The 27,787-nt window shown below is 47.5% G+C and overlaps 1 protein-coding gene across 1 annotated transcript in view; it reads right to left on the bottom strand.

Moving 5' to 3' along the window:
* The window catches only part of LZTR1 (leucine zipper like post translational regulator 1), a 692,494-nt gene that overhangs the window by 293,193 nt on the left and 371,514 nt on the right, over window positions 1–27,787 (bottom strand). The gene's annotated exons all lie outside the window — the stretch shown is intronic.

Raw genomic sequence — 27,787 nt, 5'->3', positions numbered from 1 at the left:
GCAGAATCTATGCCCTTACGGAACCTGAGAACCTCCACCTACGACAATAGTCCCCTGCATCTTCAGCTTTGTTCTTCGTGCCCAAAAAGGAAGGTGACCTTAGAACGTGCATAGACTACCGCGCATTGAACCAGATAACGGTAAAAAACCGATACCCATTGCCTCTGATCCCTGAACTACTACACCAGGTGAAGGACGCTTGCATATATACCAAACTAGATCTCCGGGGGCCATACCATCTGGTACGAGTAAAAGAAGGCGATGAATGGAAGACTGCCTTCCGCACCAAATATGGATTATTCGAATACCAGGTGATGCCTTTCGGGCTGTGCAACGCACCAGCAGCCTTCCAATACTTCATGAATGATGTCCTTCGTGAACTCATTGACGTTTGTGTTGTCGTATATATCGATGACATTCTGGTATACTTCTCTTCGGAATCTGATCATGTGAGACACGTCCGAGCAGTCCTTGAGAAATTGCGCCAGCACAAACTATATGCTAAACTAGAAAAATGCGTTTTCCATGCCACAGAAGTTGAATTCCTTGGGTTTATCCTGACACCGAAGGGAGTCCGAATGGACTCACGAAAAGTAGACTCAATCCTTAAGTGGCCATCACCAAGTTCAGTTAATGGAGTTCAAAGCATGCTCGGCTTTGCCAATTTCTACCGCAGATTCATCCCGGGTTTTTCACATGTTGTACATCCCATCACAGCACTCTTGCGGAAAAATAAACGCTTTATGTGGACTGAAGAAGCCGAAAAGACCTTCCAAGAACTGAAAGCGAAATTCACGTCTGCACCTGTATTAAAGCATTCGCGCCCTGAACTTCCATACATAGTGGAAACTGATGCATCCAGTCTAGCCATGGGAGCTGTCCTGTCTCAAAGGGACCCTGAAACTGGCCAGCTCCACCCAGTAGCGTTTTGGTCCAGAAAATTCTCGGCACCCGAGTTAAATTATGCAGTTACCGACAAGGTTAGCCATTAAGTCCGCCTTCAAGGCTTGGCGGCCCTATCTACTCGGTGCCAGGCATACCAAGCTGTGATCACCGAAACTTACAATATTTAAAAACAGCCAAGGCTCAATCATCACGTCAACTCCGATGGGCATTGTTCTTTGCCGAGTTTGATTTCGTAATCACCTACCGCCCAGGTTGTAAGAAAGGTAAAGCTGACGCTCTATCCCGAATAGGGATGGGAGAGACTGAAGTGAACTCAGAACCAGTACCTATAATTACCGAACAAAGGATTCTTGGCATGACCACTCTACAAACCCTAGAGGACATTCCAGTAAAATCCAGCAACTCTTTGATCCTACAGCCTTGCAGGACTGGGTAAAGAGAGGCCCGAACTTTTCAGTTAGCAATGACCTACCTTATTACCAAGGCGCCTGTTTCTGACACACAAGGAACTACAAGAGCTAGTCATTTCCCGTTATCATGATACCCTGATGGAGGGGCACCCAGGTATTGCAAAAACCGAAGCAAAAATCAAAAGACAATTCTGGTGGCCCACCTGGCGAAAGGACATTAAGTCATTTGTGATGTCTTGCGGCGTTTGCGCCCAAAACAAAAGTCAGAAGAAAAAGCCAGCTGGGCTCTTACAATCATTAGACATTCCGCCTGCACCATGGCATACCTTATCATTGGACTTTATTACTGACCTACCTCCTTGCAATTGGTTTAACACCATTCTTGTTATTGTGGATCTTTTTTCCAAAATGGCCCACTTTATTCCTTTAAAGGGGCTACCTTCAGCTTCAATCCTAGCCAAGGAATTTCTTGAAAACATTGTTCGTGGGATTTCCATCCGTACTGGTCTCTGACCAGGGCAGTCAATTTCTCATTTTTGGAGAAAATGTTGTCAACTGCCGCAAATCGACGTGAGGTTATCAACCAGTTACCACCCCCAGACCGATGGTCAAACGGAACAATACCTCCGTTGCATGTTGCATCAGACAGAGTAATTGGAAGGACATTCTTTGGATCGCTGAATATGCATACAATAATTCAGTTCATTCTGGAACTGGGCAAAGCCCTTTTTATACCCTATACGGGCACCACCCTCGAACCTCAGACCTTGACTCACCCCAACACCTAGAAATGCCTGCAGTGGACCATTTACACTCCACGATTACACAAGCATTTAAGGAAGCAACAGCACATTTGAAGCAAGCGAAGGAGAAATACAAGAAGGATGCGGATCGGCATAGAAGTGATGCTCCGCAATTCCAGATAGGAGACCAAGTATGGTTGGCCACAAAACACATACCGCTCAAGGGAACACGGACCTTTAACCCGAGATATTTGGGACCTTACTCTATTAAGGCCATTATCAACCCGGTGGCCGTCAAGTTGGACTTACCGGCTAATATGCAGATTCACCCCGTCTTTCATGTGTCACTTTTGAAGCCAGTGCAACCAGGGACAAGTCTAACCAAGCCACCCGACCCCATCCTTATAGACGGGGAACCCGAATGTGACGTTAAAAACATCCTGGACTCCAAGATGGTGAAATCAAAACTTTTTTATTTGATTGACTGGAAAGGTTATGGACCACAGGAAAGGTCTTGGGGAATCTAGTGACCACGTACATGCACCTCAGTTGGTGAAAAGATTCCACCGAAATTTCCCGGACAAACCTAAACCACCGGGAAGAACGACTTTAGGAGGGGCCTTGGGGGGGGTGGGGGTGTGGGGGTGTGGGGAGTGCTGTCATGATGCCTACCCCCGGGGAACCAGACCAGGTCCAGCAGCCACGGGAGCAGGCATCACGCTCCCGGGGAAAGGCCCAGCGACCCCTGTTAGGGGCCATCTGGACACAGTCCTGGCGCCTTGGCGCCAGGCTCATATGCGACTTCAGTCCTGGCGCCAGGCTCATAAGGGGAAAACTTACCTGGACTTACCTGATGCAAGGGATCCAAGCCCTCAAGAGGCCTAGAAGGGACTACTTTACCTAGGAACTCTTTTGCCACTCGGGTGTGGCGGTGGAGGAATACTTACCTGGAACTACTTTGGAGGCTATTTAAACCACGCCCGAAGAGCAGCACACGCTTCGCGTTATTCTGCATCCAGCAGCGTAACGCTCACCGTTCCTGCAGCAGCACCCAGACTTCAGCCACGCCCGCCTCGAACCCGGAGAACCTAGAAACAAGGGAAAGAAGGAGAAAGGTAAGAACCAGAACATTTACCAGCTTCTTACCTGATTCCAGAGCCATTGCATCGTCGAACCAAAGGAAAGACTATTTTTAAACTCGTCGCATCGCCAGCAGCAGCGCCGCGCAGCGCTCAACGTTCCTCGCAGCATCTTCACGTTTCACCGCAGCCTCCTGCATGTTCCGCCGCATTCCGGCACCTAAGGGGAGATAAAGACAATAAGGTGAGCCAAGGGAACATATAGAGGGATACTGGTTACCACCCTAAGACCTACCTGATTTACCACCGGGGAAACCATTCCTCTCCTCGGGTCGGCGCAGGTGTCATGATGCCTACCTCCAAGGAGCCAGGTCCGACCCGGCAACCCCAGAGGCAGGCATCATTTCCCCCAGGGAAGTGCCAGCGGGCCCAAGCTGGGGCCCTTTGGACACAGTCCTGGCGCCTTAGGCGCCAGGCTCATGTTGGACCCCTGTCCTGGCGCCTTAGGCGCCAGGCTCATAAAGCTAGACATGTGTTCAAGTGTTTTAATGTGCACTTACCTGATGCAGACCATGCTGCTAAATCCAGGCCCTCTTGAGGTATGAATGGAACTACTTTACCTGTGGGACTACTTTCCCTGGGTGTGGTCGGGGAAGGATACATACCTGATCGGTGGAAGGATACATACCTGGAACTTTTTCCAAAGCTATTTAAACCACGCCCGATCAGCAACTCACGCTTCGCGTTGTTCTGCTCCTCGCAGCTGGACGCTCACCGTGTCAGCTCCTGCATCTGGACTTCAGCCACGCCTGTCAGCATCCTGGGTCACCTGCTAAGAGAGAATTGGAGAGAAAGAAGACCTTACCTGCTAAAGCTGCATCACGGAGACATCACACCGACAATCCTGAAAGGGAAGACATCATTTTGAAAGCATTTTGCTTCGATCGCTGCAGCGCTGCATTTCACTCACCTTTCCTGGGCACCTCCATCTTCAGCAGCGATCATCCAGATCCGCAGCCACTTCCCAGAGCCTAGAGAGAAAAAGACAAGAACACAAGGTGAGAGAAGGAAGGGAATAGGAAAAGCTCAGTTTCCTTCTAAGACTTACCTGTTGGGTCATTCCCATTTCATTTCGGGTCCTGCCGCTTCCTGGCATTCCGGACCCCGGCCCCCAAGGGGAAAAAAGACAGACATTGAATGAGCGAATGCAAAGACATTACCCGAACGCTCATCTAGAACTTACCTGTCATTTACTGGAACTGCACGTTTCACTTCGGGTTGGCGCCATATCTTCGGCATTCCGAACCCCGGCCTCTAAGGGGAAAAAGACATAAGCGTTAGCGCTTGCTGCAATAAGACAATGAACATTATTATTAAGCTTGAACTTTTGAACTTGCTACAGAACTCTTACAGCGCCTTACCTGAATAGTCAAGCTTATTTGAACTCCCATCAAACCTCAATCCAGTGAAGTAACTGGGTTTCAACGCGCCCCTGCATCAGAAGCAGGATGGAGAACTCATCCTTCCAGACCCTAAGGTGAAACTTCACGGGGAATCGAGGAAGGGTATCGTGGAGGGTTGGAAGGGAGTGGGAGGCTTGAGCATTATTCCGTCAGTAGGTAATACTCCCTTTTCACGCACAGGGGAATATTCCTGCGAGCCAGTGAGTCCATCTTCAGAGTCCTGCGCTTCACCATTGAAGAAGCATCAGCACTCGAAGCCAGACCTGCGCCTCCGTGGGAATCAGGTGAGAGTGACAGAACGCGAAGCCTGCCCACAATTTCCCGGGCGCTATGGAGATTTCCGAGACAGATCAGCTGGCCCAGCTTTTGGGGGAATTACGGGCAGAAGTGCACTCAGCCCGCCAGGAGACTAACGCTCTCAAAAGAGAACTGATCCTATCCAAGGAAAGAACAGATGACCTGGCCAAAAGGTTATTGCAGGCCCAGGCAGGGCACACTTCCTTTACCTAATTCCGGAGGTACTTCCACATCAATGGGCTTGAATAACCCGGTACAAATCAATCTACCTGGACACATGCCTTTGGCCCCGCCTGAACGTTTTGCGGGGGATCCCAAGAAATATGCCGTCTTTATGAACCAATGTCGTTTACACTTTCTATGCAGACCCGGGGCCTTCCCTAACGACCAGACCAAGGTAGCCTTTATACTATCTTATCTCAGTGGCAGTGCTGCCGATTGGTCTATTCCATTGGTAAATCAGGATGATCCCATTCTCCAGAATTTTCAGGGTTTCCAGGCCAGCATGGAAAGATTGTTTGCTCGACACTCTCAAGGACAGGCCCTTGATAACGAACTGCTATCCTTACGACAAGGTAATCAGGATCTCCTGTCCTACGTTGCCACCTTTAATAGACTGGTTGTGGAAACTGGATGGCCAGAAAACAAAAGGATCACATTGTTTCATCGAGGCCTGCGCGGAGAGCTTAAGGATGTTCTAGCTCAAATAGTAGATCCATCCCAGGTCTGCGCAGACTACATAGACTTGGTGGTTCAACTTGATCACAGACTTCAAAATAGAAAAGCAGATCGGTTCAAGTACAAAACCCGAGTACCGATCAAAACCCACGCTAAACCCAAGAGTACCAACGTATCCGAACCTATGCAAATCGGCGGTGTTAAAGGACCATTAACGCAGAAGGAACGAGAGAGAAGGCGGCAAAAGCAACTTTGCCTGTATTGCGGGACTTCCGGTCACTTTCTTCTAAATTGTCCGGTTAAACCACCTAAGAAGCTTGTTGGAGCCACTGATAACGATTTGACACCTGATTCGGGAAACTACCTAGCCCGACAAGCGTAGGGGTCCGCTTGCCGAGCTTGAAAACAAACTCTTTGACCTCGCATTTTGTCACGACAATAGTGCTCGTGGACCCAAAACAGCCTCAGCTGTTGCATGCTGTAAAAGTATACATCGACAGTGGAGCTATTGGAAATTACATAGACCGTGAATTGGCTTCCAGGATTAAGCTCCCTCTCCGCCCGAAAGTAACCCAAGATGTCATTACTACAGTAGATGGAACCGAAATAGCCTCAGGGCCTGTAACGCATTCCACTGTTGAAATGACAATGGTGGGTCAGGATGGTCATCGGGAAGCAATCGTGTTTGATGTGATCAAGGCCCCACAATTTCAAGTAATTCTTGGAATTCCTTGGTTAGAAACACATAATCCCAGAATTGACTGGCGAGCAAAGAAGATACGTTTTCCTGATTGTGAACCAACTTGTTACCCAAGAAATCCAGTTATGGGTCTAGCCTCAGCAACTTCCACCCCTGTACAGCTACCGTCGGAATACCAAGAATTCCAAGACGTTTTTCAGAAGGAGCAGGCTAACACGTTACCTCCCCATCGGTCTTTTGATTGCCAAATCGATCTGGTACCCAATGCTCAACTACCTTGTAGTAGGATTTATGCTCTTACGGAACCTGAGAACCTACATTTGCGTCAGTATTTAGATCAGTACCTAGCCAATGGTTTTATTCGCCCGTCCAAGTCTCCAGTCTCCTCAGCTCTTTTCTTCGTGCCGAAAAAAGAGGGCGACCTTAGAACATGTATAGACTATCGCGCCCTAAATCAAATAACGATTAAGAATCGTTACCCTCTGCCACTGATCCCTGAGCTTATCGACCAGGTGAAAGACGCTTGTGTGTACACCAAGTTAGATCTCCGAGGAGCTTATCACCTGGTGCGTATAAAAGAAGGCGACAAATGGAAGACTGCATTCCGCACCAAATTTGGGCTCTTCGAATATCAGGTGATGCCCTTCGGTTTGTGCAATGCACCTGCCGCCTTTCAGTACTTTATGAATGATGTTCTTCGGGAACTTATCGACGTCTGTGTCATTGTTTATATTGACGACATCCTGGTGTACTCTTCTTCAGAATCCGATCACAGAAAACATGTTAGGGCAGTTCTTGAGAAATTGCGCCAGCACAGACTATTTGCAAAGCTCGAAAAATGCATTTTTCATACCACAGAAGTGGAGTTTCTCGGATTCATCCTGACACCTCAAGGAGTCCGAATGGACTCGCGAAAGGTGGACGCCATCCTCAAATGGCCATCTCCTAGCTCGGTGAAGGGAGTTCAGAGCATGCTCGGCTTCGCCAATTTCTATCGAAGATTCATCCCGGAATTTTCCCGAACAGTCCAACCCATCACAGCTCTCCTAAAGAAAAACAAACGCTTTGAATGGACTCTTGAGGCCGAACAAGCCTTTCAGGACCTGAAAACCAAATTCACCTCTGCACCTATATTGAAGCACCCGCACCCAGATCTCCCTAACATTGTGGAAACCGACGCATCCAGTTCGGCCATGGGAGCTGTCCTGTCGCAAAGAGACCCATAGACTAACCAACTACACCCTGTGGCCTTTTGGTCCAGGAAATTTTCTCCTCCTGAAATCAACTACGCAATTACCGACAAAGAGTTACTGGCTATTAAATCTGCTTTCAAGGCTTGGCGTCACTACCTTCTCGGGGCAAGACACACCATCACCGTAATTACGGACCACAGAAATTTACAGTATTTAAAGACGGCCAAAGCTCAATCTTCACGACAACTCCGATGGGCTCTATTCTTTGCGGAATTTGATTTTGTAATTACCTATCGCCCTGGCTGCAAGAATGGTAAAGCGGACGCCTTATCCCGGATTGGCATGGAAGAACCCAATTCGAGTTTAGAACCTGTGCCAATCATACCTGAACAAAGAATCTTAGGCCTAACTTCATTGCAAACTATTGAGGACATCCAAACGCAAGTAAAACAACTTCTAGACTCTTCAGCCTTACTGGAATGGAGTCAAAAGGGTCCTCATTACACCGTTAAGGATGACTTACCCTACTTCCAGGAGCGGTTGTTTCTGCCTAGTAAAGAATTGCAAGAACTTGTTATTGCCCATCATCATGAATCATTAATGGAAGGACACCCTGGTATCGCTAAAACGGAGGAAAAAATCAAACGCCACTTCTGGTGGCCTTCTTGGAGAAAAGACATAAAAGTCTTTTGTATTGTCTTGCGGAATTTGCGCCCAAAACAAGGGTCAAAAGAAAAGGCCAGCCGGCCTACTTCAACCCTTGGATATTCCACCGGCACCATGGCACACCTTGTCAATGGACTTTATAACTGACCTGCCTCCTTGTGCTGGTTACAACACTATCCTTGTAATTGTGGATCTATTCTCCAAAATGGCCCACTTTATCCCTTTAAAAGGTTTGCCTTCAGCTTCCACCTTGGCCAAGGAATTTCTGGAGAATATAGTTCGCATACATGGTTTCCCTTCCATATTAGTCTCGGATCATGGAAGTCAATTTATCCCCCCTATTTTTGGAAGAAGTGTTGCCAAATAGCACAAATAGATTTGCGGCTATCCACCAGCCACCACCCCCAGACCGACGGACAAACCGAGAGAACCAATCAGACTCTCGAGCAATATCTTCGGTGCATGTTACACCAATCCGAGTTAAATTGGAAAGACATCCTTTGGATCGCAGAATATGCATACAACATTTCAGTGCATTCTGGAACCGCGAAACTCCTTTTTATACTTTGTATGGTCACCATACTCGGACCTCTGATCTAGATCCACCTCTGACCCTGGAAATGCCCGCAGTAAATCATCTGCATTCCACAATAACCCGAGCCTTCAAAGAAGCTGCAACTCATTTACAGCAAGCCAAGAAAAAGTATAAAGAAAACGCTGATTTGCACGGAAGTAAAACTCCTCCTTACCAAGTAGGAGATCAGGTATGGCTAGCAACGAAACATTTACCCCTCAAGGGCCCGCGAACCTTCAATCCCAGATTCATAGGACCTTATCCCATCAAGGCTATAATTAATCCCATGGCCTTTAAACTGGATTTACCGTCTAACATGCGTATTCATCCAGTTTTTCATGCATCACTTTTGAAGCCAGTACAACCAGAGACCCGACTGTCCAAGCCTCCAGACCCAGTTCAAATTGAAGGGGAATTAGAATTCGAAGTTAAAGACATTTTAGACTCCAAGGTGTTAAAGTCCAAACTCTTCCATCTTGTTGACTGGAAGGGATATGGACCTCAGGAGAGATCATGGGAGCCTAGTAACCATGTTCACGCACCTCGATTAATACAAAGGTTCCACCGGAGATTTCCGAACAAGCCAAAACCCCCGGAGGGAACAACCTTGGGAGGGGCCTTGAGGGGGGGGGGGGTACTGTCATGATGCCTACCTCCAAGGAGCCAGGTCCGACCCGGCAACCCCAGAGGCAGGCATCATTTCCCCCAGGGAAGTGCCAGCGGGCCCAAGCTGGGGCCCTTTGGACACAGTCCTGGCGCCTTAGGCGCCAGGCTCATGTTGGACCCCTGTCCTGGCGCCTTAGGCGCCAGGCTCATAAAGCTAGACATGTGTTCAAGTGTTTTAATGTGCACTTACCTGATGCAGACCATGCTGCTAAATCCAGGCCCTCTTGAGGTATGAATGGAACTACTTTACCTGTGGGACTACTTTCCCTGGGTGTGGTCGGGGAAGGATACATACCTGATCGGTGGAAGGATACATACCTGGAACTTCTTCCAAAGCTATTTAAACCACGCCCGATCAGCAACTCACGCTTCGCGTTGTTCTGCTCCTCGCAGCTGGACGCTCACCGTGTCAGCTCCTGCACCTGGACTTCAGCCACGCCTGTCAGCATCCTGGGTCACCTGCTAAGAGAGAATTGGAGAGAAAGAAGACCTTACCTGCTAAAGCTGCATCACGGAGACATCACACCGACAATCCTGAAAGGGAAGACATCATTTTAAAAGCATTTCGGTTCGATCGCTGCAGCGCTGCATTTCACTCACCTTTCCTGGGCACCTCCATCTTCAGCAGCGATCATCCAGATCCGCAGCCACTTCCCAGAGCCTAGAGAGAAAAAGACAAGAACACAAGGTGAGAGAAGGAAGGGAATAGGAAAAGCTCAGTTTCCTTCTAAGACTTACCTGTTGGGTCATTCCCATTTCATTTCGGGTCCTTCCGCTTCCTGGCATTCCGGACCCCGGCCCCTATGGGTAAAAAAGACAAAGACATTGAATGAGCGAATGCAAAGACATTACCCGAACGCTCATCTAGAACTTACCTGTCATTTACTGGAACTGCACGTTTCACTTCGGGTCGGCGCCATATCTCCGGCATTCCGAACCCCGGCCCCTAAGGGGAAAAAGACATAAGCGTTAGCGCTTGCTGCAATAAGACAATGAACATTATTATTAAGTTTAAACTTTTGAACTTGCTACAGAACTCTTACAGCGCCTTACCTGAATAGTCAAGCTTATTTGAACTCCCATCAAACCTCAATCCAGTGAAGTAACTGGGTTTCAACGCGCCCCTGCATCAGAAGCAGGATGGAGAACTCATCCTTCCAGACCCTAAGGTGAGACTTCACGGGGAATCGAGGAAGGGTATCGTGGAGGGTTGGAAGGGAGTGGGAGGCTTGAGCATTATTCCGTCAGTAGGTAATACTCCCTTTTCACGCACAGGGGAATATTCCTGCGAGCCAGTGAGTCCATCTTCAGAGTCCTGCGCTTCACCATTGAAGAAGCATCCGCACTCGAAGCCAGACCTGCGCCTCTGTGGGAATCAGGTGAGCGTGACAGCAGGTCCCACTGCACCAAAAGCACAACAGGGTGAATCAAAAGGACAATCAAGAGGAGCCACCTCCCGCCATAGACTTACCAAATTTTACCGCCGGAGGTATAACTCCTTGACTCTGGTTTTCTCTCAGCACCTGAATAAAGGAGAAGACCACAGATTACAGGATTGGATTGGAGTGATGGTCAGGCATTTGAACTCTTACGAACTGCATACTTACGGCGTCTTGCCCGGAGAGTCAAAATAAACCTGGAACTCACCAATTCCTTCGACCAGTGGAGCAACTGGTCCATCACGCGCCCCTGCGCTCGAAGCAGGATGGAGAGCTCACCCTTTAAAACCATAAGGTGAGACTTTAGAGGGGATATCGGAGGTGGTCAGTGGGGAGAACAACGGGGGTGGGGGGAATTTACGCTCAATTCCACGGGTGGTTAATTCCCCTTTCTCCATTCACAGAAGAGTACTCCTACCGGCCAGACAAACGACACATCTCTGCCCTACGCATTACGCTGGAGGAGGCCGCAGTAGCCCAGATCAGACCGGCTCCTCTGTGGGAGTCAGGTGAGCGTAACACAGTTCCACATCACTCATGTTCCAGGAACACAAAACCTAATTGCTGACGCCTTATCTCGACGACCAGGCTACGAGCCCATTGAAGACAAGGCATATCCTCAGATGATTTCCCCCGAGATCTTTGTAGCCCAAGCAGTCAACCTCCTTGAAGAAATCCAAGCTCAGACCCAATCCTCTGATCTGTGGAAGGATATATCTTAGAAAAATCAATGGAATCTAAGGGTCCGGGAAGAGTATCTGTTCAAGGACAATGTATTGGTCATCCCTACAAAAAGGCTACAACAAAGAATAATAAATCTCTGTCATGATATCCTACACTCCGGACATCGTGGCATCGCCAATACCAAAATCAAAGAGTTCTGAGATGGGCAAGAATGGGTGGGGGGGATTAGCCATAGGGATTACATCACCTAGGGGCAGGGAATGGGAGGGATTACAACTGTGCATCCCTCCTCAATTGTCATCCTTATTCGAAAAGCATTACAGACCTTCATTCAAAGCCCATATTTGAAGCTCTTATCTTAACGACCATAGTTTCGTTGTTAAGGTAGTGCTTTCAGTGCCACCTAATAGTACAAACTAAAATACATTCTCTATACCCCCTCAGCAACCGTCCTTCAATGGTCTCTTACTTGTAGACTTCTGATCTGGATCACCTCTGCGGGCATCCATCATTGTTGCCAGCCCAACTGCTGCCTCTTATGAAGCTCCCCTGAAACCAAGTGCCCCCAACCTGGAGTGGGCAATGAGCAATATTTCCTTATCAAATGAAATGGTTAGCAACATTCGTACTGTGACAGAACATATGACTGGGATTGCAATTATTTTGCCACCACTGAAAAACAATAACAATAATACACTAACTATTACAAATAGAACATGTTAATGTGTAGCAATGACCAGCAATCTAGTTGAGGTGCAAATCTACTTCGGGTGAATTTCTACTGGCTTTAACCTAATCTGAGATTAAGTTGTTTACAAAGAACATAAGTGAAGTGGCAAATGGGGCAATTTTTAAGCGCAGCCATAAACATTGCTCAAAACATATAGGAATTAAAGAAAAATGTACTAGCACTTTACGGTTAAGCATAGGCAGCATGTTAGTGCACTACTCCAATGGGTGGTCATATACGTATGCAGTGCACAGAGAGCATGGTGGGAGGATAAGGTTTAAGTTACTTACCTGTAACTATTGTTCTCCAGCATGGATTGACTTGCTCATGAATATTCCCCATTATCCGGCTGGGAATCTTCAGTAAAAGAAAAAACAGTTTTACTTTCACTTTAAAACTGTATTTCTCCACTAAACCAATGACTGTCCTCTGGGTCATACTTCCCCCATCCAATGACAGTCCTCTCCCTAAGCCCCTCCCCTGGCAGCCATCTTCAGATTTGGTAAGCACGTAAAGTGGCAGTATGGCTAAGAAGAGCCGCAGAGGGGCCGGAGGGAGGGATCGCATCTGAAGCCATGCCAGACCCATGCTGGAGGACAATAGTTACAGGTAAGTAACTCAAACCTTCTCCGGCATGGGGTCTGGCATGGATTCACATGCTCATGAATAACAAATACATAGCAGTACAACATTATACAACCACAGGAGGTGGCAAGGCTCAATAGAAGAAATTAACTCTTGATGACAGTGTGTGATACAGTCAGAGAGCCACCTGGAAATGGAAGCCTTGGACAAGGCTTTTTCATGCTTCACAGGACCAAACTTCGCAAACAGTTGTGAAGTCTTCCGAAAACTCTTTGTGCGTGTCACGTAGAACTTCAGGGCACGAGCGACGTCCAGTGAGTGCAAGGCCCTTTCCGCCAGCGACAAAGGTTTCGGGAAGAAAACAGGTAACAACAAAGGCTTGTTGAGATGGAAATCCAACGGAACCTTCGGCATGAAAGAGGGTTGCGTATGCAGTACCACCCTTGATTCATGGAAAGTCAGGTACGGTTGCTTGCAGGGTAGGGCCTGGATCTCATCTACACGGCTGGCAGAGGTGATGGCCACAAGGAAAGCTGTCTTCCATAAGAGAAGCTTGAGTGGGGCCTGATGCATAGGCTCGAAGGGATCCCCCATGAAACTTGTCGGAACCACGTTGAGTTCGCACGCCGGGGCAGGAGCCTTCACCGGTGGGATAAATCAGAAAAGATCTTTGACCTTACATGTTTAACCTGTAGATGCATGTTAACCTGTATATGCACCGCCCTGGTGCTAGGCACTTTGCGAACACTCTTGGGGCTGACTTCAAGCTGATTGGTAGGGCCTTGAACTGGTAGTGCTGGCCCTGCACCACGAAACAGACATTTCAGATGTTTCTTGTGAACGGGGGTGCGGAAATGTGCATCCTCCAGGTCCAACAACGTCAGGAAGTCTGCTTTTTCCAGTTGGTCGAGCACGTGCTGCAACGTGACCATCCTGAATTTCTAAGACTAAGCATTTGTTCAGACGTCGCAGGTCCAGGATGCACCTCCAGCCCACTGTCTTCTTTCTGGCTAGAAAGTACCTGGAATATACTCGGAGCTAAGTCCATCGCCCCTTTTCGTAGCATGACTCGTACCTCTTCCAGAAGCTGAGGCATGTGCTGCTCCTGCCTGGGAACCAGCGGAATGCAAGGACACCTGCTTTGGAACTCCAAGGCCCGGGGCGAGGGCATCCAGCACCCATCTGTCGGTAGTGATCTTCCTCCACTCAGTGACGAACCTTCGTAAACTGGCCTCCCACTGCGGTGCTTGGTTGACAACAAAGCTGTCCTCTGCTACCGTAGGCCTGGGAGCGGGCTCTGTAGGCTTCTTGCATTGAGGATCCGGAAGGCAGGCTGTACGACGTGGAGAACCCTTCAGATGACCTGCTCGATTTTACCCTGGAGGACCGAAAAAGATGACAAGCGTTGCTGTTGGAGAGTGCCGCGGGAGCGGGCCAACTCCATATCTGTCATGATGGCCTGGAGGGACTCGTCGACTGCCTCCCAAACAGATTTTCTCCATCGAACGGCATGTGCATCACCTTCGCTTGGACTCCCTGAAGGAAGTTAGTTAGTGGTCTTCATCCATCCCTGGTGACAAAGGCAGACACTGTTACCCATTTGCCGGAACCCTGTGTCGGCGACGTCCACCGCCCACTGTGATGGCGTGGTTCGATGCCACTTCTCCTTCCTGTAAGAAAGGAGGGCCTTCATCCTCTTGTCAATCGGGGAGGAACTCCAGGATCGGTCCTAGTTTGTACCACAACTCCCGGTCATACCTGGCTAGGATTGCCAGTGCGTTGGCCGCCTTGATTGTGGACGCTGCAGTGTAAATCACCTTCTTCCCCATGGCGTCCATCCTTTTTCCCTCACTGGAGGGACCCAAGATGACGAGGATGGGTTAGCTGACCGTTTCCTCACAGCCGCCGACAACGCCGAGTCCGGCGATGGTCAGGACGTCAGGCATCAGGGTGCGGAATCAGGCACCCTATACTTCTTTCCAGCCTATCCCGCATAGCTGGAGCTGTGCAAGGGTTCTTCAGGAGGGCTATGCCCTCTTCCCAAATATTGTTCAGAAAAGGCACCGCCATGATGGTCTTCCTCTTGGCCTCTCGCCTTTGATACAAGAAGCCATCCTTCTTGCTTTCCTCTGGCACTAGCTGGAAATCATGGAGTTGGGCAAACTCACCTTGTCCGGTGGGGGAACCCTATGTGGGGAATCCAAATGTGGAGACTCACCATCCGCAGCTACGATGTCTTTGTCGTCCTCCGTCGTCCTGGCCGTATTCGTTACTGTACCCCTGTCTGGGTCTGCTCGGGGGAGTTGGGTCCGGACGCAGTGGAAGAGGATGATATGGGGGGCGTCAGATGACACTTCCTCTTCTTCAGCAGAGGCTGACCGGGGACCTGAGGTACCACAGGTACCAGTGCCTGACGCATTCTCATCTGGATCTCTGACACCAAGGTGTGGAGAGTCTACAGAATATCCAAGGAAATGTCCCTCGGCTGAGAAGGCAACACAGGGAAACTAGGCCCTGCGCCGTCTTCCTCCTCGTCCTCGTGGACTGTATGCATGGACTCCTGATCTTCGTCATCCGTGGATGAGACATCCATGGCTTGGCAGACGACTTGGGAGGGTTGTTTCGGGGCCTCCACGCACCCCCCCCTTTTCCTCCTTGACGGTTCAGAACCAGGACCTGTGGCGGTTTCTTCACCCCTTTTGGCGTACCTGCAGACTTTGCCAAATTTTCTGCAGTGGTGGTGCGCCGTGGAAGCAGGGACTCTTTCTGCGCCATGGGAGTCCCCCCTGTAGGATCAGCGCCCTTAGCTGCCGTGCTAGTAGCCGTCGACTGAGTCGCCGACGAGGTCTTTGGCTGTGCTGGTTGAGCTTGCATGGCCTCCTCGGTCCGCGGCTTCTCGGATTTCTCCCATAGCTTAGCCGGGGTAGATTACTTCCTCTTTGAAGAGGAGCTTGATGGTAGGCTGGCAATGGAGGAAGAAGGTGATGCTGATTCTGCCCTATCCACCTTGGGACCCGCTTCCCTGGTGTACGCGGTAGTCTTGCACTTGAGGTTTCTGGCCTTATCTTGGGCCACTATGGATGACGCGCTCTTAAAGGACTTACAAGACTGCTACTCCGACCGGCTGTCCTAGACGAGGCATGACGGGTCAGTGGCCTTGCTGTGAAGCCATGCCACCAGCCTACTATGCCTGTCCGTCATTTTCTTAGAGAAACCGAGGCAAATCTCGCACTCTACCTCCTTATGGTCCGGGTGTAGGCAGCAGAGGCATTGTAGGTGCATGTCCACCACAAACACATTCTGTAGCCCGCATTTGGTGCAGGGCCTGAGGAGGGACCTTTCCTTCTCCTCGGTCATGGTCAGAGGGCACCAAGTAGGCCCAAGATGAATCTTCGATGAATCCTAGCCCTTGAGGGGCGTGGAACTTCACCGACTACGGGTCCCCGTTCCTAGCCCTTGAGGGGTGCGGAACTTCACCGACAACGGGTCCCTGCTGTCGGCAGATGAAGGAAAGAGCACAACGGCTCTCTGAGACAGAAAGTGAACTTTTCTCGTCGAATAACATGCAAAAACGTACAAATAGCTCAGAGAGCAACTTGAGGACTCCCAACAATGAAGCATGCGGTAAACATTTGAAGATGGCTGCCAGGGGAGTTGCTTAGGGAGAGGATTGCCATTGGATTGGGGCAGTATGACCCAGAGGACAGTGATTGGTTTAGAGGAGAAATACAGTTTTAAAGCGAAAGTCAACATTTTTCTTTTTACCGAGGATTCCCAGCCTGACGACAGGGAATATTCATGAGCATGTGAATCCATTCCAGACCCCATGGTGGAGAATGATGTGAATCTTCAAGCTACATATTAGGCAGGCTTCCTGAAGATTTAACACTTGAAATCAGAAGCAATAACAACACCCTGCAACACCCATACTGTCTAGGTCATGTGGGTGTGGAATGTGTATTGGTGTGCGATTTGTCAATACCTAACGAGGTGGCAATTGAGAAGGACCTAAAGGCCAAAATTAGAGAAGCTTTGCAAGCCCAGGAAAGAACAATGCTGCAGTCATTTTATAAACCTGCATTTACAGGGCGCAGCCTACATCGGCAACGGTGCTTAATTTCTGCACCACTTGTAGCAGGCGCACTGGCTGGAGCAGGTATTTTATCTGTTCAACAAAATGGACAACACCTTCTACATTCCGGTAAGGTGTATTACGGCTGTTAGCAGTAGCTTCGAAAGTGCATAACGGGGAAATAAGTGTCATGAACGCCCAAACGTTCAAATATCCTGTTGAGATAGATTTCTTTTTCTGCTTTCCTCCCATAAAACGTCTGCTTCCTGACATGACGTTTTGGAGTCAAGTACAGTCCTGAGCCTTACTTCCCTTGCTTTTTGCTCACTTCTATGGGGAAAATGATACTGATTAAGACTATTAGTACTGGGAGACCATGTCTCCATTAGTGAAATGTGGGCAATTAGGTGGCGCGGAAAGTGCTACCTTTAAGCCGAAACTATTATCATTAAAATAAGAGCTTTAACATAAGAGCTTCAAATATGGGCTCTGAATGAAGGTCTGTAATGCTTTTACAATGGAGCTATCATTTGAGGAGGGATAGACAGTTGTTATTGAATCCCTCCCATTCCCTGCGCGTAACCATGCTAATCCCTATGGCTAATCCCAACCATTCCTGCCCATCTCAGAACGCTTGAGTTTCTGAGCTCTTCTATGGAGGCAGCAATCTTGGATGACTGTCTCTGAAGCTCTCTAGAAATAAGGCAAACTAACGGCCATCTTTGAATAGGTAAGATAATGTGTAGCTTTAAAATAGCTTAAGTAATTTGTATTTCGGGATTTTATTTGTTGCTGCATGTTTTTACTTGGTGTCCTGGCACTCTGCACACACGGGCAGGTTCAGTTTTTCACCTGTGCCATTTTTTCATAGTAATTGCCTGGTGCAGTTTAAGTACCAGCAGGGTTTGTGCCCATTAATGAGTTGCGCTATTATTGAAGATGTTGGTCTACAGTATAGTTTTGCCAGATTTACTAAACATGGTGCAAGCATTCAAGTGTTTAAAATGGAGTGTTTTTTTCAAGGTACATTCTTTGAACCGTTTGGGAGATCTAGTTATGTGTTTCTGTTAGCGGGCTAGGTGACAGTCCTGAGACGTAGTGATTGTGATTGGTTGCACGTTAAGAGTGCGTGCAAGCGAGCATCTTGTAATTTTCGGTTTATGACACCTCAGCGTTGTGCTTAGAGCAAGGGTTTCCGTTCACTTGCAGAATGCTGCATTTCGCTTACTGGGGCAGTGGGCTTGCACAAAGCTGCATTATATGCAAGTAACAAGCGAAACTATGTACAAGTAGTTGTGCAATTTTTGGCTTTGAAGATGAGCAGCAATGTCTATGTGGCGTTGGTTTCTAGGTCTGTTAATTACTCTAGCTGTGAGGTTTGGAAAGCTCCTGTTTGCATGACGAACAGTGTATCCAGTCAATGTTTTGACTTTATGCTATTCCATTGAGTCGCTTTTGAGTCCATTATTAATAGTATATGCACAGTTCTAGACGTTTGGCTCGTTCGGAATAAAGATTTGATGTTTTTAAATGACATCATGCTCTTTTCATTTAGCAGGTGGAGCTTTCGCTATATGTAAGATTAAGATTAATTGCAGACTAACGGAGGTTTGGTAAGTACTATGTTGCACACATGGCTGACCTTTAAGTGATATGGGTTTATCAGTAGCATTGATGTATGGTCTAGGGAGAAGCGGACCATACTTCGCTCTCAACTCACACGCTTTTGGCGGGTGTCACCAGCCTTGTAAAGAGCTGACTCACCCACCAAGCCTCCTGCATGCCCATTCATTTCAAAGGACTCTCACCCGCCAAAAACAAAATCGGGTGTTTTCACCCGCCTTTGTGACACAAATGGTTGAGAGCTATACATTCATGTGATATTGAAGACATTAGGTGTACTTTCATTGAACTTGGAAGTTGATGTCACTGGCTTTGCCTTACTTAATTGGTATTGATGTGATGCATTGTGTTCAACTCGTCAGGCACTGGTGTCTAGTCTAGATGTTAGGTTTTCTCCAAGTCACCAGGTGTAATGAAATGGCACTAATGCATGCTTGATCTGTGATTAACTCCTTTTCATGGGCCAGTGTGGGTACGGCACGAAGTGACCACTGTGATTAAGACTTATACCAATAATGTTTTCAAATTTGTTTTGTTTTTGAGGCATATGAGGAGGTACACAAACCTTGTAGGCGTTGTTTGGTTATTTGGCCACCCATTGCCTTGCTGATCCCTATGGCCACTCCCACTCAGTTTCTGCCCCTTCCCTGCCCTAACCACTTTCTGATGGGAACTCTTTGATCTCACTTTATGCAAGCCTTACTATCAAACTTTGCACTCAAAGTGCCTGCCAGTGTTTTTTCAAAGCAAGCTTCTGAGAGTTAATGACTTAATTGGCGCTGTAAACACGCTACTGGTGTAATACAAATGTCTTAACCAGATCTACTGGTTGAGAATTGTCTTAACCAGATCTGCATTCAGCCACTCGATTTATAAGCACTATGCATGTCCTTCACTGAAGTCCTGTTAAAAACAACCATGGGCTGATATTTGGTAAGCCCACACTTCCTCATCCTGCATCACGAATGGAGAATGCGCTTACAAGATGCTTACAAGATCCTCCTGCGTTGGTACTATCCTCCCCTAATACTCCATCACATGAATCCCACACTTGACCCACACTGCTGGAGACAATGCTGCCAAATAGGCTCCTTCTTCCATATGCGGTGGTCCTGCCCCAAGACTCAAGCCTTTTGGACACAATGCCTAGCGATGATTGCAGACATTACTCAGGTGCGACTGCCCCTAGACCCGAACCCATTCTCCTTGGAGTGCCGATTCGTGGAATATACCCAAGGTCTGGACCTAAAGCCAAACTGTTATCCCAATGCTTACTGGCAGGCAGAAATGTGATAGCCCGCACCTGGAAAACGGCGGAAGGTCCTCTCATGCCCTTCTGGTGGGTGAAAATCTGGGACATCGTGATCGCTGAGAAGGTAACAGCTGCCAGGGCAGGCCTTCTACACTGCTTCCATAATATTTGGGGTCCAGTCTTAGACTTTGACCAAAACTTTCCGGGCCTGACATTCAAGCCCCAATTAGCCAGGAGAACTGTACAAGATGGGGATCCCCAGCGGGAAGGGGAGGAAGGAACTTAAGACCTGGGGGAGGAGCAGGAGGGGAGTCAATGGGTGTTGTTCTTATGCCTCATGTCGCGGATGCTTTAGCTATGGATTGTTATAACCTGCCTGTTTAAAATAAACATATTTAAAAAATAAAAAAACACAACCATGTGCAAAACCAACAGTTCTGGCTTGTGTACAAGTATTAGGTATTTGCCAGGCACTGCTGTTCGATGCCCAGGTACTCGCACCATTTTGCATTTGCTACCATCAATGGACAGTTATTACCACTGCTGCAGTGCCTGCCAAGTGCCTTTCCCATCCCTACGTATAAGACCAAACTGTTGGCATTGTCAATGCTCGTTTCACTAAGCGTTCACGATAGGCTGGTTGAAGCAGATATTTTACAACTGTGTTTTTCTTTTTTGTTCCATACACCTTTGTATTTTACCACGTTAAGAAAGATTGTCTTTTTGCACCTTTATCTCCATATAATCCTGTGGGACCCCCAGTCTTTTAGCTTATTCTTGTACCCTGTCCTGACTTTTGGAGGTCAGTACAGCCTTCTGCATTACTTCTCTTGCCTATTTTGCTAATTTGTAGGGGGAATCTGACTAGTCCCTACATTTGTCAGAATTGAGCTACTTTGCCTCTCTTTTGAAATTCTTGTATTTTTACAATTGGACAGATTACCTTACAGTGCAGTTAGGATACTTTTTATCCTTATAATTTTTTACCTGAAGGCTTTTTGGTTAACTTGAGAAAGTGTCAAAGACAAGCTGGTGGCAGCTGTCTGTTCTATACCGTTTTTATGATCTTTTTCTCTTACATTTGCATTTACCGCAAATGGCTACTAAAGCTGTCTAGCACCCTAAAATGCCACAAGATGGCGTGGAAAGAAAGGAGGGCTCCTGCAGCTATTCAACAGATCATCGTTGGAACCAAAACTTATATGAAGAAGAGCAGCCATATACGCTAAAATGGCAGCGCCATGAGATTTTCGCCTGTCATTTGCCCATTTTGTGCCTTGGCTTTCTTCCTGCCCGCTCAGGTCTGGACTTTCCATACATGGAAAGCCCTTTCCCATGATTGGATAGCCCCTGCTAGTTTGATTGGTGGAGATCCCGACTCCAGTCCAATTTCTAGATAAAAGGAGTACTCTTGAAGTCATTCGACAGATTATGATTGGAGCAAAGACCCCTTACGAAGAAGTGCAGCCCACTGAGGAGCAGAGAGACTGTTGCAGCTGACCAGCCTGGCTTCCTGCCAATTATCGGAGAACCCCAGATCCTCTTTCCTGCCTTCCAAAAGGCCCTTGCCAGTCCTTTGACCCCTGTCCCAACCCCGGCTCGAGGATAAATGTCTGCTGAACCTTTGGAAGTGTCCCTGAACCACCCGGTGGACTGACCAGCTCTGTCCTGGGCTACTTTGCTGCACCAGTTGCCATTCAGAGTTCATCTTTGAAACTTAGTTGATCTTCAGCTAGTGTAACAAGATGCCCGATTCTGCAGTTTCAGTCTTCCTGACTGAAGAGACGCCCTGCAAGGCTTGCTCCTTTGTTCACAGCACGAGGATCGCCTGTCGCCACCGTACCATGGTGGCTTTCATTGAAACCCATCTTCATTGTGTCGTGTATTTATCCTTAGGTCACCTCTACCTTCGAGGTCGTCAAATTGCTGTGCCAAGGGTTTCATGCTGTCAAGTCTCCACAAACATCTCGCAAGAGTTTGGAACCCCCGACTACCTGGACCCAATCCCAAGGCCAAAAGTGATCTCTACATCTGCGGCCCCAGGATCTCCCTTTACTAGATAAAGCCTAGATGTAAGCGGGCCCAGCAGATTCTGGAACCCGTGAAGTGGTTGCTGGAGAGATCGGCCAAAGGGGGCGAGTTTGCATAGCTATTCCTAGCCCACCTCCCCGATATAGGGTTGTATGGGTGTAATGTCCTAACCCTGTCTTTCCCTTTCCTAAGATCGGTTGCGGTTTGGTCAAGGACATCCCCACCCCCCTGGCCCTCCCCTAGAGGGGTGGGATTGGGAGTCAAACTTGTAAGAACTTTACTTACCCTTTTTATTCAACTTCTAGAACATTTACTCACAACTGTTGGCTTTAGCAACTCTTGTTTGCGAATCACATAGTAAACCCCCTTGCAGAGTACATATTGTGGAACTGGTGACGTTTGGGCACTAGGCCCCCAATCTTAGCAGGGTTTGACTATTTAAGAAATAGGGACGTTGTTTTGGGTTTATCTGCGGCTGTTCTATCAATTTACTTACCTGTCTCCAACTGGTTCTAAATTGCTGTTAGCTCGATTTCTCACTTGCTTTACTACAAAAAGTTATTGAAAGTGTTGCTCTTAATATCACCAACTACTGCATAACTATTTGTAAAGGTAAAGTGTTGGTGTTCTGTTAGCAGAACCCCCAATAGTGAATGAAATTATGTACATGATAGTAGTTGTGTGACAATACTTACCTGATGTTTTCATTGATTAGAGTGTACTGTGATGAATCCCTAGATGTCGCCATTTCTTCCCAGGGGAGGACACCTTCCCATGAGGCCAGGCTGGTGAGGTCGCTACCCGATAGTACCCTTGGGGGTGGTATAATGCAGGAGGATCTCATGTGGAGGGACTCACCCTTCAGAGAGGAGTACGACCATCTACGGTAGAGCCCTTGTAACATCAATACACACCCACACACTCTAACCTCTCCTTCCTTGAAGAACCTCATGTAGCAAGTAAACCTATGTACTGCTATCAAGTGGAGATCTATAGAGAACCTGAAAGTACTGCGACGAAGAATAGGCATACAGACATGACGATCACTCTCCAGAGCCGAGAGCAATAGCCTAGTCTCTCGCAAGGAAATCAACATTTGAACACTTTAAAAACCGATGGACAACCAAAAGAGAGCCTGGCTGGTAAGCCATACAGGAGCGGAGATGCTGCGAGACGCGGAAGTTGAAATCCTGAGACCGGAGGACGCTGGCGGAAAAGGGGCGAAAAGCCCTGTCCGATCCCAGAGGAGAAAGGCCGTGCACAGCTCTGGCCATCAAAAGGAACGGTAACACTGCCCCGAGAAGTCGAACCGGCGAGTCCTTGGCGAGTGTGGATACAGTAGTCAGTGGGAAGACGCTGACCCTCCGGAAGGACGGGAGAGAACAGGAAAGACCAGCGAAGCTCACGAGAGACCGCTTCCAGTGCAAACGGGGTCCGGAGACATGCAGCGAGTCCCTACAAGTTAACGGGAGGCACAGGTCTGCCGGCGGGTCAAAAGGGAAGTGAAAGTGTCTCTGTGTGGTCCCTGGGCTAATCCCTATGAAATGAACATTGAGAGAAGGGTCATAGAACCCAAAAGTTAAAGGGACTATTTCTGAATCAGAGAAAATCTTCTCTGTGTCAGTGGTGGAGGCAAAATCACTGACCACCAGAGAAGGGTCATGCAACCCAGAAGTCAAGGGGACTATTTGTGTATATGGGAAAAATCTTCCTTGCGTCAGTGGTGTAGTCATAACAACTGACCACCACAGAAAGGTCACAAACCCAAGGAGACTATTTGTGTATCAGAGGAAATGTTCATTGTGACTAGAGAAGGGTCAGGGACCCCGAAGTTCCTGTGTCAGTGTAAGGAATAGAACCACTAACGATCAGAGACACTCGGGTCGAGGCACTACTTGGCAGGTTAGCGAACCAGGTCTGCCGAGTCAAAGAAGAAGAACCTGGTCTGGGACCCAAGCACAATTGGAACATTATGTGATATTGAACATAGGAGACACCGGAGTATCCAGGGCAAGGGAGCCATTCCCCCTGGGTCTAGTGTGATAGGCACATTGCAACAAAAGCATCAGGAGTAGATGGTCATCCTCACGATAATAAGTGGGACTACGTAAGGACAATCTTCTAGCAGGAAAAGGGAGTCATTCCCCCTAGTGAATATTGATTGAACTTTGCTTTGTTGAGAATACGCCAACCAGGGGAAGGGAGTAATTTCCCCCTGAACAAGGAACATCTTTACCCTTATCTACTTTAGTTACAAGTGTAGATATTTAAGTTAAACAGACATTCTGACAGATCATTCTGACAGATCCTTTTTAGTCTTTAGTTGAGGCAGGGAAACCCCTCATAGAAATAGGGATAGTTAGGCCTTTCTCTTTCTTTTAAAGAAGAAGACAAGTCTTTGTCAACCATCATGCCACCTTTGTGTCAGTCTCCTTCTTCTGCACCCTTACAGTACTCAAAGGCCTAAATAATTGAATCTTTGTGTACCTCGTATACACAAGCAAAAAAACACCACTTGCTACCCAACTTCCCAACACACTGTCAGAGAGGTGAGAATTCTTGTAAGTGATCTTTGTTTACACTTCGCTGCATTAATCACGTGAACATAGGTATTAGCAAGAAAACTATTTTTAATACATATTCAAATCGTTAAACAACCATCTGTCAAACTAATACAACGATGATCTGACTAAAACACAAAACACAAATACACAGATAAATCAGCGTTCTCTTGACATGCTTTAAGGTTGCGGTCAAGACCTCAGCCTCATACATTTTCTGAGGTGTATTGAAAACACCTTGTTTGGGTGGATCGGACTCTAATACGGTCTATTCCAACAATTGTGATGTTAGTATCAAAGTGATTTTAGAAAAACATGACATCCTTTCTTATATCATGACACGTCTACACCAACTTGTGTGTTCGGGAGAGAGACATACACCACAACTGACATATCTTGATATAGGGTGTGTGGTCTGTCCCCTTCTTCAGGACGCTGTCAATTTTTCAGTGTATAATCCAATACACAGACAGAAAAGCAGTCAGTCACGTGATCAGCATGTACCTCCTACAAACATAAACCAATACAAATGACATACTGTCAAAAACTTATATTCAAGTGACCGTGATTCATTCACAAGGCAGCTCAAGAGCTCAACACCCTACTAACCTGCTACTTGCGTAGCTTCTTTCTACGTGTGGGAGTCTAATTTCATGGTTCGGCGTCACAACTTCGCCTCAGTGGGTCATTCCATACTGAGAGATAACGAATAAAAGAGGGTTATATAGAGTCTCTCCCTTCTATTCTAAGCGTCTTGCACAGATTTTATTGTTTGGCATTTACCTTTTAGTGGTACGGAGTGTATAGGGCTTTTTGGTACACTGTGCTGTTGTGGTGTGTAGGCGAAGGATAGTCACCGCCTAGTTCTCTTCAACACGATTGCAAGGCTGCACTGCTACTTGCACATGCGAGAAGAAAAGGGAAGAGGGGGAAAAAAGAGAAAAGGGAGAAGAGAGGGGAAAAAGAAAAAGAGAAAAGACGGGGATTTAATCAGCGTCCCCACAGTGGTGTGTGTTTATTAAGCGTCTATATTCTTTCATGCCCACTTACTTAGGAAACGCACACGGCGTGGTCAGGGTACCCTCTGTGCATTAGTTGCAATCCGGCAGTTGCGGTCCAAAAATCAAGGATCTGCTGCTGCCTCCTGTTAGGCGTAGTTTCAGTGTTGAGAACCTCCTAGGGATCAAAGGGGTAGGTTAGGAGGCCTATCGGGGCAATGATCTGAGCCAGTGTATATATCCAGTGGCTGTTTTACTTACTTCAGGGTGATAAGTACTAGTCTCCCTGTGCATTCGTCTCGCAGGGGCGATCAGGTTCAAACTATCAGCCGCCATCTTGAATTGGCGTACAATTTTATAAATCTGACGCATGGACGTGTACGTGCATCCAAGCGTCGTTGCCATCTTCGATTGGGTGATGTGTAGTGTGGTTAGGTTCCTACGACTGAATGTACGTGCGTTTGGGCGTCACCGCCATCTTGGTTTGGGGCCTCATTGGATTACATTCGAAATGGGCATTGCCCACCCATTTTTCGGTGATCCCATGTGGTGATGGCATTTTTCTCAGTCTTGATGATCATGTACCTATCACAGACGGAAAACTTATTGCATCCTTTATAGATGCTTATAAACATGGTCTCACAGAAATGCCATATATAAAACAAATCCCATGTTTACTATTGCGTCATTGTGATGTAAACACTGACTTACTGTATAGGCATTGGCACAAGATTGCCCATACCCTCTCAGATATTGTTGTGACGAGCGGGAGATTGGGCAGCCCCGTTTGTGTGTCATCATTGCTAATTAAATAGAAAGGCCTGTGTCCCACTTGTGGGATACACAAGTTCCCAATAATGGGCCATCTCTGGATTTGTGCCAGCGTGACCGCCTCCGCTAGAGGCATCTTCTTCAGTTTCTCAGCAGGGAAGCTGATGCCTATGTTAACACCCTTGGAATAGGTGGGTTACAAAAGAGTGGTAACACACTTATAGGGTTGTGAGCGGGCCAACCCTGGACTAATGGAAGCATGGTTGCCACCACTAGGGGCATCTCCCTCAATCTCTTGATGAGGAAACTGATGCCTGTGTGAACACAGATGGAATCGGTGAGTTGCAGAAAAATGGTGACACACTTATGGGGAAACCCCTTGGTCAATGATGGACCTCATTGGTTAATGATAAAATAAATTCCACTCCACTGTTAGATTTAGACCAATTTTGACCGTGTCTAGGTTACAGATCCATTTTTGTTCTGTTTTTCCTGAGGGTTAGATCTCTATCACCCCCTCGTGGGTGGGCTTGAATTATTTGAATCACGAACCAGTACATTTCGTCCTGTGTGTGTTTTGCTGTCTCATAGTGTGCCACCAATGGTTTATCTGCAGTATGGTTTCTTATGGCCGATCTATGTTCACATATGCGTGTCTTTACTGTTCTCTTGGTCTTACAGAAGACCACACGGGCATCTAATGCCATAAATGACCCATTTAGTAAGGCAATTCGAAAAGGTGTTGAATTTCCAATTCCGCCCTTTAAGATCGATATGTTTGATGTTGCTCGTCAGGTGGCATACCGAGCAGTGCCCGCATTTAAAGTGGCCTATTACCGGAGGTAAGTGCCACAGTTAGGTCTGGTCCATGGTTGGATTTTTATCGATCGGTTATGTGTGCAGAAGTTTATCGCGCAAGTTGGGCATGCGTTTTAATGCAAATCTGGGGGGGACCTGGTTAAAAGTCATCTGTTTGTACAATTTTCCAATGTTTGAGAAGAACAAGTTACTTCTTACCTTGTAACGTTCTTTCGATGGGATGTTCCTCCGACGTATTCCTTATCTATGATATTTGTATCTCCAGCTTGCTGGCCTCGGAATTTTTTTTTCCCAGTAGAGGGCGCTGTGCGTCGACGTCCGTCGAGTAGGTGCTCCTCGACGGCCACCGTATCGACGCCGACGTCATCATGCCTATAAATGGCCACGAGTAGCGTCCGTTGCTCAGTTCCGTTTTGTAGAGTAAAGTAGTTATTGTATGAATGGCTACTACCCTTGAAGGAGCGTAAGCTGCAACCACAAGGGAAATGTTACTGCGGGGATGGATGGGAGGGGCGATAAGGAATACGTCGGAGGAACATTCCATCGAAAGAACGTTACAAGGTAAGAAGTAACTTGTTCTTCGAAGGGATTGTGTCCTCCGACATATTCCTTATCTATGATAGACTCCCATACCAGTGGTATGTGATTGGAGGCGGGAGTAAGAGATGCTATATTACCCTTTAAGAATGAACAGCGTGTAACACAGCTTTGCCAAATCTAGTCTCTTGACTAGTGGAGGAATCCAGGCTATAAAATTTGGTAAAGGTATGTGCGGACGACCATGTGGCAGCCGCACATATGTCTCTAATTGGTACCCCTCTTTGAAGAGCTGAGCATGTTGCGATAC

This window comes from Ambystoma mexicanum, chromosome 10 (genome assembly GCF_040938575.1).
Source record: "Ambystoma mexicanum isolate Mex_15411 chromosome 10, UKY_AmexF1_1, whole genome shotgun sequence".
NCBI classification, from domain to species: domain Eukaryota; kingdom Metazoa; phylum Chordata; class Amphibia; order Caudata; family Ambystomatidae; genus Ambystoma; species Ambystoma mexicanum.
Note: the sequence above shows the minus strand (reverse complement) of the source record. Positions and strands in the feature narration are given on the sequence as shown.